Source organism: Macaca fascicularis, chromosome 1, assembly GCF_037993035.2.
Source record: "Macaca fascicularis isolate 582-1 chromosome 1, T2T-MFA8v1.1".
NCBI classification, from domain to species: domain Eukaryota; kingdom Metazoa; phylum Chordata; class Mammalia; order Primates; family Cercopithecidae; genus Macaca; species Macaca fascicularis.
This window is the reverse complement of record NC_088375.1, coordinates 44,328,744-44,342,746: the sequence shown is the minus strand read 5'-3', so window position 1 is coordinate 44,342,746 and position 14,003 is coordinate 44,328,744.

The window sequence follows — 14,003 nt, the reverse complement described above, 5'->3', positions numbered from 1 at the left end:
TACCCATTTTGGCTCACAACTTGTGATCTCACTGTTCACATAGACCTCTAGGTGGATAGTAGAAGTTCAGATTTGCCATCTTCACTTTGTCCAATTTCCTCCAAAAATGTTTTCAGCATTGACCTACTGGCTTCAAAAACCTCTGCTTCCACCTTAGGTAAGATAGGCCCTGACTTCCATAGCGTGCTTCAGTCTATAGCATCAATTAGGTCTGAAGACCCTTCTTCACTTGATTTGTCCATCAACAAAGATTAGTCATCTGGGACTCATCTGAAACTGAGCAATATCACAGCAGCTTATTTGAATCCATTTCTACCATTTGCACTATTTCCAGCTAATAAGTTTCATACAGTTTGCTACTTATTTTCCACATCTTTAAAATTTTAGAGAATAATAAACTAAGAACTAGATAAGTAAGCAAAAGGAACAACACCAAAATTGGCCAAATTAACTAACAAAGAATACCTACTTGTCAAAAGCCATGGCTCAAAAACCCCAGGGGGCTGGGAGGGGGAACCCTGAAGTTTGTATGATTGATCTTTCTTTCTTTCTTTCTTTCTTTCTTTCTTTCTTTCTTTCTTTCTTTCTTTTTAATTATACTTTAAGTTCCAGGGTACATGTGCACAATGTGCAGGTTTGTTACATATGTATACATGTGCCATGTTGGTTTGCTGCACCCATTAACTCATCATTTACGTTAGGTATTTGTCCTAACACTGTCCCTCCCTCTACCCCCCACTCACGACAGGCCCCTGTGTGTCCCTGCCCTGTGTCCAAGTGTTCTCATTGTTCAATTCCCACCTATAAGTGAGAACATGCAGTGTTTAGTTTTCTGTCCTTGTGATAGTTTGTTCAGAATGAATTTCCAGCTTCATCCGTGTCCCTGCAAAGGACATCAACTCATTCTTTTTATGGCTGCATAGTATTCCATGGTGTATATGTGCCACATTTTCTAAATCCAGTCTATCATTAATGGACATTTGGGTTGATTCCAAGTCTTTGCTATTGTGAATAGTGCCACAATAAACATACATGTGCATGTGTCTTTACAGTAGCATCATTTATAATCCTTTGGGTATATACCCAGTAATGGGATTGCTGGGTCACATGGTATTTCTAGTTCTAGATCCTTGAGCAATCGTCACACTGTCTTCCACAATGGTTGAACTAGTTTGCCCTCCCACCAGCAATGTAAAAGTGTTCCTGTTTCTCCAGATCCTCTCCAGCATCTGTTGTTTCCTGACTTTTTAATGATCACCATTCTAACTAGTGTGAGATGGTATCTCATTGTGGGTTTGATTTGCATTTCTCTGATGACCAGTGATGATGAGCATTTTTTTCATGTGTCTGTTGGTTGCATAAATGTCTTCTTTTGAATGATTTTTCTTTCTTTATACGGAGCTGTTTTCTGTTGTCTTTTTTACTATTTCCAATTCACCTATCCTGTGCTCTAACTATATGAAGCTGCTTTGTTTCCCATGAACTTGAACAAAGGTAATGAGATACTATATGAGAGTTAAATCCGGATAGAAAATGAAGATGATCAGCCAGCATAGGGTACTAAGAGAGAGTTGAATAGAGAATCTAATCCAGATTGCAGATAAACTCAGAAAATGGTTACCAATCAACTAATTTACTTATAATAATGTATCCTTCTATTCCATAGGCTATGCTTGAGTCTTCTGGTCCAACTATTTTTATAGTAAAATAATAAATTGATATTTTTGCTACTTATTTGTATCTATGACTATAATTTACATTAATCATTCCTCCTTTCATGTATTAACAAAATTAATCAGGTTAGTAAAATAGTAAGTCAAAGAAAATGATTTTCTCACATTGTCAAGTTTTCTGGCATCCCACTAATTGACCTCTACCTTTCATTCAAACTAACACAGAGACTATTCTCCTTGCACATCGAATTCCACTAGAATAATCCTACTCATCCTGCAAGGCTTAGCTCAATTACTATCTTGTCTGGAAAATTTCCCTACCCTCTTCCCTCTCCAGTAGAATTCATTATTCCACTTGTATAAGAATGCTCATTAGAGCATTGACAATGTATTATACTTGGCTATACAATTAAAAAATATTTTATATTCCATCAGGGCATGAGGCAAGTATTTTTCATTTTAATAAGCTCTCTTTTCACCTGAAGTTTATAACACATTAGGAGCTCAATGGACATTTGTTGAATTTGTTTTTCATGGTATCAGGGTCAAAGATATCTTAAACCTGACACCCGAATAACACTCTGCCACTGCCATCGCCATCATTACTAAAGAATAGACATTTTTTAATGCCCTCCAATACACACACTGATAAATTACTGACAATATAAAACTAGCAAGAAGTAAGGGTGAAATGGACCCTAATTAAAATGTATTTACCACGAATTTAAAAATTAGATGTTATGATGAAAGTACAGCTCTCAGAAGAGCGTATCTGTGAACAATAAGACCTATATTTTAATAGCTAAATATCTACTAGTAGTTACACCTACATTTGCAAAGATCTTTTGACCTAAACAATGGAAGCAATAATTTTCTCTTCCTTTGAATTGAATGCATTAAACAAATTATTGCTGCTTAATTAAACTTTTCCCTCCTTTTTTTATATATTAAGAAAACTATAACAAATAAAGTACTACTAATATTGACTGTTACTCTTTATATAGAGCCTATAATGGGCCAGGTACTTGTGTTAGTACTACATTTGTTGTGTCACTAACCATTGTATTCATGAAATGAGACATTATTATCTTTATTTAGAATCCCGATATTAAGTAAGCATATAAAATTTGTAGTGAGGCTAGGATTTTAATCAAGTCTGTCCAACTCCAAAGCCCACAATTTTTCTAGTGTATCACACTGTCTCATAGCAAGTTTTGTTTGGCCACCTTTTCAGCCTTGTCCCAAGTCAACCAAATCTCTGACTGTTAGGGAGCAGTGGTAGTGGAGTTACTAATAGATCATTAAAGCCTCCATTATCCTAAGCACCCAAGCTAGGAACCTTCTACTATTCTCTTCCACATCAGCAATGGTCACAGTCTTGCCCCTTTTCTTCCTTCATCCCACCCAACTCCTTTATTTATCTTCTGGTTTCTATCTTCAAATGTTTATATCTGCATTTTTCCTGTCCATTTTACTATCAAAATATTAACTTGTACTCTTGCTTTATTATTACTTACATATACTACCATATGATCTTTACTCCTGCATCTCCTTTTCAGTCTTAAAATCATCCTAGGCTTCACTAACAGATAGACCTTCCTACAAGTCAGGTCATTTCACTGCCCTACCCATATCATCCACTTTTCTATACTACCTGTTGATTTATATTACTACGCTTTTAAAATACCTCTTCTCCTTTTGCAGATGAAGTAGATGTAAAAATTAAATCAGAATACTCTCAGATTTTATCACAAATTACAAATAGTCATGCTGTCAACAATAAATATGACTTAACACACATTAGAAAATTTTAGCTACAGACAAACCATGTTCAGGACCTTTTGGTAAAACTGGGTTTTCCTAATTCATTTTACCTACTTGTGGCAATAATTTTACATGTCGTTTTCTGCTCTCGAAGTGCCCTCTAAATTTGGTAAAGCAAATGCATGTCTAGTTTTAGTAATTCTGTAGGAATGGGCATGAGCTCAATTACTCACCCCAGAAACTGACTGGCAGGCACTTTGTAGGGTTTTAAAAATACTTATGCTCTTGGAATTTAAATGTACTGACAACAGTGAGAAAGACAGAGCCTGTGTCCTTTGCTTTGAGGTAATCCTGAGTAGGAAGAATTACTGCTAAGTGAATTTCCAGTGCCTCCCATGTAGCTGAGCTCTGATAGATGTCAGTAGAGGATTTTTATAGAACATTTTGTTGTCTAGGGCTAAGATAATAACATCATTCCTATGCTTATATTTATAAAACCAGTGACTGAGCAGCTTCAAAAGCTCCTTGCTATTTGATTTTTCAAATACATTGTCAGATCCAACAGTTTCTCTTTGGAAAATTTATCTTCCTTCATTCCCTATATATATGTCATCTATCTCTGATTGGAAACACAACAAAGCAAAACAAGTAACTCTTAATCTTCACCTAAATAACAAAGATAATCACATACCAGGATTTAATTTCATTACATTTATGATCTGGCCTTAGATTCCATAATTTATCCCAAGTTTACTTTTTAGGGTAGAGTATAATTTGAGACAATTCATAGCAACAATTCTGAAAGCTGCTATGCAAAAAAAAAGCAAAAATATTAATTCTGAACAAGTTTACTCCACATTAGCAAAATGATCCAACTGATTTGCTCATGTAAATGGAATAATTAAGGAAAACATGAAAAATACAACAAGTTTAAATATTTCTTAAATATCCTACTGTGATGGTTGAGTTTTACATGTCAATTTGATTGATCTAAGGGATGCCCAGATGGGTGGTAAAATATTATTTCTAGATGTTTCTGTAGGATTTTACAGGAGAAGATTAGCATTTGAATTAGTAGACTGAGTAAAGAAGACTTGCCCTCACCAATGTGAGCCAGCATCATCTAAACTGTTGAGAGCTTGAATAAAAGAAAAAGGCAGAGGAAGGACAAATTCTCTTTCTCTCCTCTTCAGCTGAAGGCATCCATTTTCTCTTGTCTTCAGACACTGGAGACTTTGGAAGTTGATATTTACAATAGCTACTCCCAGTTCTCAAGCCTATGGGCTTGGGCTAGAAATTATACTATTAGCTTCTCTGGTTCTCAGGCGTTTGAACTCAGACTGAATTACACCACTGGTTTCCTGGTTGTCCAGTTTGCAGACAGTGTATCATGGAACTTTTTAACCTTCATAATCCCATGAACAAATTCCCATAATAGCCTCTTATATGTGTGTGTGGATATGTATATGTGTGTGTCTGTGTGTGTGTGTGTATTCTATTGGCTATGATAGAATGTGTATATATGTGTATGTGTGTATACATACATTCTATTGGTTATGAATATACATATACATATGCTATTGGTTATGATTCCCTAGAAAACCCTAATACACCTATTGAGATATTTTTACATCCCAGCAAACAATAGAATTGTCCAAGAGCTGAATTTAAAATAAAAGATGAATATTCTAGAGTTGCCTATCCATTTTTGCTTATAACTTGCTACAGTTAAAGAAAGCACTGCAATGTCAGATAATATTGTGATTTATCACTAAGATATTAAAAAGAGGTTATGATACTTTTGCTCTAAATCACAGTCTAAAATGACAAACTCCCTTTCACTTGGCTCTCTAAATAGTTCCATTTTCCTTAATAGCCATTCTGATATTTGTATTAAACATGAGTAGCAAGGTTTAGGTTATATATGATCATTTATTTTGGAATGTTCCACCAACTCTCACACAGTACTCTCTTTGGATATGATATTTGCTTAACAAATATTACCGATTCACTCGATAAATCATACATTTATTTGATCATTTATTCACAGTGATGCTTAAAAGCCTGTGATAGGAAAACCTTTAGAATTTTATAATGTGTCTTCTGCTTCTAAGTCCTCAAAGAGTCACATGTGAGTGCTTAGGGAAGTCCTCCTAGTATATGGGTGACATATACTGGAACTGTGTGTGACTTCTGGAATAAGCTAGAGTTATAGATCAGGTACTGGCAGCATGACAACAGCCTACAGTGTTACCATTCCACTATAAAAATAGGAAACCATTGACTCTAAGAAGATAGGTGATTTATCCAAAATTAAACATCAGAGGAGGTCAAACCAAGCCTTTGACTTCAATTTACTTATCTCTTTCTCTAGCCATTTCCCATTGCCTACTCACAAATAAATAAATTGAGCATTAGAAGTCAATTTGCAAAGTGTTAAAACAGAGATTTAAACTCAAGTTTTCCTGATTTCAAAGCCCATAGTGTTTGTTTGTTTGTTTGTTTACTTCACCATTTTGCATAAGCAGGACTTAACCCAATAACAGTGTTCACGCAGTTTTAAAATATGTAACGAATGATGAAGGAAGCAAGAAGTTTAAGCTTCTGAAAAAAATCTCTTCTTGGTATACTAGTAAGAGATGTGCTTGCCTTACTCTTCTCCGGGTTAATATTAAACTTACAAACCTTCTTAAACCTGCTTTATGCAGAGATGGCATTACATTTTCCTGTTACCAAAGCTTTCTTCCACCAGAGGAATGAACAAGGAATAAAGTTAAAAGGGAATCATTACTTATCAACTTTTCTTATAACCTATTACTTCTCTTTGCTTCTATTTGTAAAGACAAAAATACAATGCCTACTATACGAAACAAACATGTTTTCAGAAATGTTCACTTGATCATTATTTTCTAAATAGTTTCAATCTAAATGAATACATACACAGCTATTTTATGTGTATATTCTTTAGAAAAATTGTAAGTCAGGGAAGTCTTAAAATAGGAGGTTTTCAGTTTCTGTTCCTATTCTGAGGCCACGTTCAGCATCTTTTTATGAAAACATAATGACTCATGAGAGTGGTCATCAAGGCATTCTGCTGGGGTACATTTCCAAAGCTAACGGCCATCATGCAAAGGAATACTCGCTGAGGAACATCTGCCCTCTTTTAATGAATAAGCAACTATTAATAATATGGCTTCTTTGTGAATAGGGAGGGTAACCCTCCTTCTAGTCTATCCTAAACAGCTCAGCTGTGGAATTAAGGCATATTTCAAGTTCTTTATTGTTACTGGGGATGCTTGGTTCACAGGTAAAGGCTGTGCCAATTTTCATCCCATCTCTGCTATAGTTAGAGCTGGGTTTACAAAATTTAGTATCTGTAACATTATTTATGTAACAAAATGTTGTAAGTTTGTGGACAAACTAAAAAAATGAGAAAAATCATATACACAATAATGATATTAACCATCTTTTCAGAGGAATTCTAAAGTTTACCATTTACTGTGAGATTATGGATTTAAACATTGGTGTTAAAATAGCATTCCAAATTTATATATGAATTATTTTGTTTTTGTTTATTGGCGGGTGAAGGAGGGAAAAGATCTCCTGATCCCTGATATCCAAAAGTCTGGGATTCATGGCTTAAAATCTTTTTCAGAAAAGCTAGGAAATGTATACTCTCTTAAAACTCTTTTTGCAGTACAAATGTTTTCAACCTCATAAGGAGTGTGATCATCAAGAAGCAAGACTTCATTAGATTGCATAATAATGTGATAAATCATTATCCCAAACTCCCATTTTCTGTCTCTTCAGTTAATAAAATCTGCCAGACAGCATTTCCTTACTGCGCAGATTTAGAGCAATCCGACATATTTTTCATCACACACACACACACATATGGGCTCCCCTCTTTTCCTCATTTTCCCTCCATATCTTTTTCTAACAGTAGGCAGTATGATCATTACCACTTTAGTACACAAGTATCTTATCACTTTCCTTCCAGGAGTCGCCAATTCGTTTAGAATGCTACCTGTTCTCTTTAACATGGTCTCAAAATATCTGGTCCCAGCCTGATCCAAGTCAGCCTCACCTGTTTCTCCTTATTCCAGGGTAATACTGTATTTCTTTCGATTTCAAGAATATCCCATACTCTTTCCTATCTAATTACTTTCACACATAGTCCATTCCTTTCCCACCAGCTCTGCTTTGCTGATGCCTGCTTGACTTTCAATTTTCAATTTAAAGGTGACTTCCTCCTAAAAGGTCTTACCATGTCATCATCCCCCTTTCCTCTGCCCAAAGTCTAGCTTCTGTCCTTTTGCTCCATTTCACCTGTAATTCTCCATCTTAAAACTTCTCATCACTTATACAACACTTACATTTCTTACCAGTTTTATAGTCTAGACAATAAGCTCTGGGAGGGAAGGGACTAGTTTGTGCTCTGTTGTATAAGCAATTCCCAACATGATGCCTGCACATGTTAATAATTGGTTTTCAATAAATATTTTCAAATGAATGAATCTCCTCTACTTAGTATTCTAAGCCCTTTTTTTCCTCTTGTGGTTTTAAAATTCTGGATAGTAGACTCAATAGTTCACCTCAATTAATTCCAAAGGCAATGTGATGAATCGACGCCACATTGCTTGGGAAATTCGCCAATTTCCAAAGCTGTATTCTGTATTTAATATATGATAATGTGCTTTCCTCTAATGCTTCTCCTTTGTGTTACCCAATCATGCTCCCTAGTTCTGGTTGAGCTTTTTTTTTTTTTAAGATAAGGCATGATGCTTGAATTCTGGGTCGTAATTAACATAAACTGGTATGCTGCTATTTATCGTATCAATTTTAAAAATGAACTTTGAAGACTCTAACATACTTGAACTTGATGATTGAGGACAGCAGGGTTTCTTGGCCATTTATGAAGGGTGTGACACACTGAAATCATTAAAATTAGGGTAAACAGATGAATTTTATCAAATGATTGCTATAGAGGAAACCACAACAGAAAACTGATCAGCCCCATCCTGAGCATTTTAAAAAATACCAGTTGGTTATGTTGAGCAATGCTTACTGAAACCAAAAAGCAAAATCACAAACATTTCCAGGCCTTGAAAACAAAACAAAAAATGCACTTTATATGTACAAAATCTGGAAAAGGTTTCTAATTATATACATATATATACACATACATTTATGTATATATGTACACATTTATACATCCAGAAATGGTCTCTTTCAGGGCCAATTTTGAAATAAGAAGATGAAAGGAAAGAGAGAGTTAGACAGAAGAAATAAGTGGCTCTAATTCAAGGAAGTTTACGAATTTAGAGAGGACCATGATCCTTGAGATCACCTAAGAAAACTCTTACTTGCTGGTAAGGTGAGGAACTGAGACATGGATTGTGCACTGATCTGCATTCACCCATTTCACGATTTTTAAATGGACATTAGAATGTTTAAAATTTGTAATGGACGTTAAGCAGCGTTTAGCCCTTCCTTAAATTAGATGTCGTGCCAAATTCTCTAATGCTCTTGAAATCCATGGGCTCATATTCCTGAAGTTATATTTGAATGAACTCTTCCCTTGTTATTTCACATCTAATGAGATTTTAAGTTCCATCATTTTATCCTACTCAATATCACTTAAATTATTTTTTCTTCTTTTCTATTTCCAGGGCCCCCACCCTATTCTTCATAACTCCACAACTGGAGGATGTCATAAACTCCTCACTGGTCTCTCTGTAATTCAGCCTCTAATAAGTAGCCAGAGTAGTAAGAATAACTATCTCAAGAATCATTTTCATCATAATATATTACATTAATCCTACCACTCACAAGCTTACATGGCTCTTCATTGCCTACAAAATCAAAATAAGTTCATAGCAATCAAGAACTGTCTGCCCTCCAGCAGGAAATGTTCCTTTCTTCACACACACACATTAAAGTGTTCAACCTCATCCACTCTGTGCACTGGCAAATTGGATAGAATATGTTGGTAGTGGGAAGACTTCAACGTTGTTTCCCATCCTTGCCTATCATCAGATGTATGACCTTGCTGCTACCTTTTATCCATTCTGAGCTCAAGTTTATTCATATCTAAAGGGTATATGTGTTTACTTGCTACCACATTGACTTACTCTGAAAACTAATAGACATAATTTAAGTAAAGCACCTGCCATATATTATATATATTTGTACATTTTAACTATTACTATTTTATATATTTGCTCTGCCTAATTTCACAAAGGATTTGAGTAAACCATTATGTATGCTTTCATTCATTTATGCAATCAATAAACACACACTGAGGACTTTTTCATTTTAGACACTATGTTAGTTACTTGGGATACAAAGAAGAATACGACATAGGCCTTCAGCCTGAGAAACCTCACACAGGCGCAACATATAAAAATACAAACATAAAGCAATGTGATTATCTAGGAAAAGCAATACACTGTGTATTAGGGGACTGGTAAGTAAAGACTCCTAACCTGCCAAGATTTGGGAGCTGGGTCAAGGAATATGGGACACAATTTCAATCAGTGGGCAAAGATGAGTAAAACCTATGAAGGCAAAGAAAGAAGACAGAAGGCTATCACAAGTAGATGAATAGAATACTATAATAGCCATTATTATTATTATCATTATTAATTATTAAAGGCCTACATTGGAAAACATTGCCTCAGTTCCAAGCTAACTTCTGGTTACCTTACTTATAGCAAATTGTGTATTAAATTCTAACTTTGCCCCAGTTTATCTGTGACTGAGTCCTTACAACTACGCCCACACCTTGGCCCCTGGCCCCTGGCGCTGTCCTCTCTGAGCTAGTTCTTAGCTTCTATATACCTCAGAATAGTGTTTTAAGTTCCTGAAGTTCTTCCTTTTTGGGCTCCTTATTCATCTTGCCTGCTTACCCATTTTGTTTCTTGTCTTCTCCTTGACCACACTGGCCTCCCGGGGTTTTGAGTTTAGCCGGTCTTCTGGGAATAGTTCCACCAGACTAGGATCTTCCCAACCACACACCGCTGTGTGTATGACTTCAGGTCTCAGTTTAAATGCCACCTCTTCAAAGAGCATTTCCCTACCCACTTCCTTTCCTCACCCCCAAATTTGAAAGAACAAGTCAGTCTCTTTCTTCCATTATTATTCACTTTTATTTTTTGCATTGCAACTGTTATATGGTGATTTTCTCATTTGTTTCTTTGTTATCTGTTTATTTTCTGATTCCTTCTGCTAGGATATAAGTTATATACGGTTTGGGACCTCATCTCTTTTGCCTAGCACACTTCTTGTAACATAATAAATGATCAACAAACATTAGATTGATGAATGAATAAGTGAATCACTACCTCTACTCTGCCAGCTGACTCCTGACCATAAATTTTGGCCTTACAGACTCTCATAGCCACTAGATTTCTGTTTCACTAGACTCTTAGTTTTAAAATCTCAAGACCTGCCCATTGGTTGTCACACAAGTCCCTATATCCACACGAGCCTAAATTCAAGGTTATTACCATCTCCATCCCAACCCTTAACTCATATTTTATTGATCAGCAATTTGACCCTCTTTTTACTTTAGCTAACAACATTTAATTGTCATCCTTCAACCAAATTTACTAATAGCATGAACTATTACCTAGACTTAACTATAGGATTATAATTTATTTCCATTATTACCTTAAGGTTCTGGTTTAAAATTCCACTATTCTCAACATTTTTCTCTAATCACCTTCTAAGAACAATTTCTTGTCATTAGGCCCTTTATCACTTTATTCAAGCTGAACTAAATTGTAATTATTACAGTGTTGATTTTATTTTTTAATGTCACTGAACATAGATATTTCTTTTTCCTAGCTATACAGTAAGAGTTTTAAATTAGAGATTACTATTTTCTTAATCCTTATATTTATCTTCCATCACAGTTTCACGATTTCTCCTCAGGAGATAAAAAGCAAACACTTTCAAACAAAATTGTATCCCAATTGTGACTGACATTATACAACTTCGTTGTGACTAATCAGAGTGGCTGAATTTCACCAACTCCCAAAGCTCCTCACGTCTTCACTGTAATAATTGTGTATTAGCTTGTATTTCTTATGTAAAGAAACTCCTTTTCTTCTCCTCAACCAAGACAGTGGGCTCCTTGAAGGCAAAAGCCACCTCAATGATTATGTATTAGCAAAACTCGTTCTCTTCTCTTCAACCAAGACAGTGAGCTCCTTGAAGGCAAAAACCACAGCTCATTCATCTGTGACTCTCTAATAGCTAACACATTGGTTGGCATATTGCAAGGGTTTAACACAACTCTATTAAAGACCTAAATAAATTAATTGTATTTCCAAAGGTATTGTGGAGCACAGTTTAGATCTTTCACTCCACCAGTATCCTGGAATGTGACACGGAAGTACTGGCTCAATGATCAGGTGCAGATGGGTTTGCTGTGGACCCTGTGCTTCAGTACCCAGATGTAAAGGGTGCAACGTTCTTCTTAACTTTCTTTCACTTGTTCTTGCAGAATGTCCGTTCTTTCCTCAATGGAAAGAAAATTTGATTTGTAATATTTTAAATGCTTTTTCAATTTATGTGGCTCAAAGCCTTGTAATCTATTCTTCTATATCTGGTAGCAAAGCAAAAGGAAGAACCGGTTGTGTGTTTGGACTTAGAAGAATTGATCGTATATTGTAGCAAAGAAGGAAAGAGGTGAAAATGATATGCTCCTGAGCAGGATGCTAAAGCAGCCAGGTCTTAGGAACAAAGGAATCAGAAAACAAAGGAGGGACTGACTCACTTCCATCATTTAAAAGGCAGAGGATGAGAATTAGGTAAGGCTCAAAGTCAGAGAGGAATTAATAACAGCTTTTACTTGAGAATAAGTTAAGAGTTTTAAGTTAAGAGTTGGACCAGCGAACTCTTAACTTACGGCTCATTACCTTTCCCTGATTTGGTTCCAGCATCTGAAACAAAGTCAAGTACTGCACACAGGGTCAAGTAGGTCCAGGTGTAAAGATTGGAGAAAAACAATAACAAGGAGACAGGCAGGACATCATCTTCTTAGGTGCACTCACAGATTTCATCATACCCATTTAAGTCCTCTGTTTATTAGGCTTATTTACTGTATTTCTGTCTTCTCACATATGTACATACATGTGGTGCTATACTTCTTTTCTTGCCAGCTTATTTCAGCCTATTTTTAACCATATACATTCTCATTGGATAAGAATTTATTATAGTTATGGTATATGCTGATTTGCATCAGCATTTTATTATTGGAAATTTAATAGCATTTCTCATTCTGGAAATGTGTTAATCTCTTTGTGGTTTCTATGTAGTACCACAATCTTTTTTATAAACTGCTAATCCTTCAGTTGATTGAATATTAACAGTGTAACTATATAGATTACATCATTGAATGTTAATAACTGAACTATGTAGATGACTTTGGTTTTAATCTCTTCAATAAAGTTATTTTTGTGTGTGTGAGAGAGAGGTAAGGTACCTTCCCAGAATTTAGCCAAACTTATTTTCTAATACAGTTTCATTTTTCATGTTGATTCATACTTACGTCTTCTCTTTTTTGGTTCATTCCTTCCCTGCAGAATTTTGGCCTCATTCTAAATTCAAGACATAAGAATTATTTATCTTGGAATCTTTTAAAAATTATTGTGGTTTAAAAGATTTCAGTAGCAAGACGTTTTCGTCACTGTGAGACAATCCCTCAGAGCAGCATTAGTCTCCACATTGCTAACTCACCATCCTGTATGTTTTTGCCTTAACAAAACAAGTGAAAATCATTCATGGGTTACCACAGTCCTCCTCGTTTTTCTTTCTGTGAAAATTCACATCTATGTCCAATAAGCCTTATTCAACTCTATTACACAGTAATTACTCAGCAGTATTCAAAATAAAGAATGACTTAACACTTCCCTACCAACAGCTCATAAACTAATTGAGGACATAAAAATACACACGCACACGTGCACACACACACACACACAAACACATCTATGAAACAAAAACAGTTATAATAATAAAAGTAATAATAAAATAACACACATTTTTTGAGACAGGGTCTTGCTCTGTTACCCAGGCTTGAAGTCCTAAGCTCAAATGATCTGCCCACCTCAACCTCCCAAGTAGTTGGGACTACCATGGGCCATTGTGCCCAACTTTTTTTTTTTTTTTGGAGAGAGGGGATCTTGCTTGTTGTTGCTTGTTGCCCAGGATGGTCTTGAATTCTTGAGCTCAAGCGATCCTACCGTCTCGGCCTCCCAAAGTGCTGGGAATACAGGTTTGAGCCACTGCCCCTGGCCAGTAACAAACACTCTTATGGAGTATGATAATAAAGTTTATATCATTTTGACTTTGTGAAATGATACCCACATAGGTAATAAAACATTATATCTGGGTGTGTCTGTGAGGGTGTTTCTGGAAAAGATTAGCATTTGAATCAAAGCACCCAGTAAGAAGATCTGCCCTCACATATGTGGGCAGGGATCAGCCAATCCATAAAGAGTCCAAATACAACAAAAAAGTGGAGGAAGAGTGAATTTGCGCTCTCTTGCAGAGCTG